Genomic DNA, 1,174 nt, shown 5'->3' with positions numbered 1-1,174 from the left:
CAGATATTTATATATAATAATAATAATATATAATAAGGTTATATATAGAGTATATAAAAAATAGATTATCATTAATAGAATTTTTTGAGATATTTGTTGAAGTCACGTATGGAGTGTGTGGTGCTTACATGATTTACATTGTAATTAAATGCATTGAACAGTTACAGCTAATGACGGTGTAGCAAAATAGTTACATTATCTCTCTTAAGGTGCCCATACACCTTACAATTATCTGCAGATTTTTTGTGGTCAGATGGAAAAAGTACAACAGATTGGCCCAGGTGGAGATTACTCCATCCACACAGTTAAGTGTAGATGGAGGAATCTGTTGCACCTTTTCCATCTGACCACAGAAAATCTGCAGATAATTGTAAGGTGAATGGCCAGCTTTAAGGTGCCCATACACCTTACGACCATCGCAAGACTTTTGTCTTGCGATGGTCGTATGCTTATTGAAAGCTCGTACGATCTGCCCACCTTGGGGCGGGCTTCCGATGACCGCAATGCAGAATGGGGAGTGTGTGCGTGCGCACACCGGCCCGCTCCGCAGCTATCGGACGAGCAGGCTAGAAACCCGCCGACAATCGTACGATTCTCGGCGGGTTTTGTAGCATGCTGGTTCGACAAAAGACGTGCGACCGTACAGTAGGAACGGTCGCACGTCTTCGTTCATACTGCTCGATTCTCGTACGATCGCGGGATTTCGCCCGATTCTCGTACGAGAATCGAGCAGTGTATGGGCACCTTTAGTGATCCCTAACTGATTACTGAAGTAGGAGGTGCTGGTAGTTTGTTGATGGAGACAGTTCAGGACCTCAGCTGTCAACTTCACCTGCTGGGGTGAGCCTAGCAGGAGGGGGAAGGGAGAACTTATTATTAGGTGCACCCTTGGTATCCAAGTGATTAAAGCAGAAAACTATATGTTTAAACATATAGTGAGAGGATATTTGAAAGCAGTCAGTAGATCTTTGCAAACAGGCAGATTATGTATCCAAAATTGCTCTCTTTTGCCACAAGTCTGGCCTATAGAAACTTCAAGGCATGAAGCATCAATGTATAATTAGTAAAGTTCTTTTATGTAAAACAAACATTTTTGCACAAAGTCTCTTTAATAAATATATATTTATTTCCTGACACCAACATGGCAGCAAATTAATGGGATTAGCTCCACCCC

The sequence above is a fragment of the Nanorana parkeri genome, unplaced genomic scaffold (assembly GCF_000935625.1).
Source record: "Nanorana parkeri isolate BGI_ZX_2015 unplaced genomic scaffold, ASM93562v1 scaffold187, whole genome shotgun sequence".
NCBI classification, from domain to species: Eukaryota; Metazoa; Chordata; class Amphibia; order Anura; family Dicroglossidae; genus Nanorana; species Nanorana parkeri.
This window is presented reverse-complemented; position numbering follows the sequence as displayed.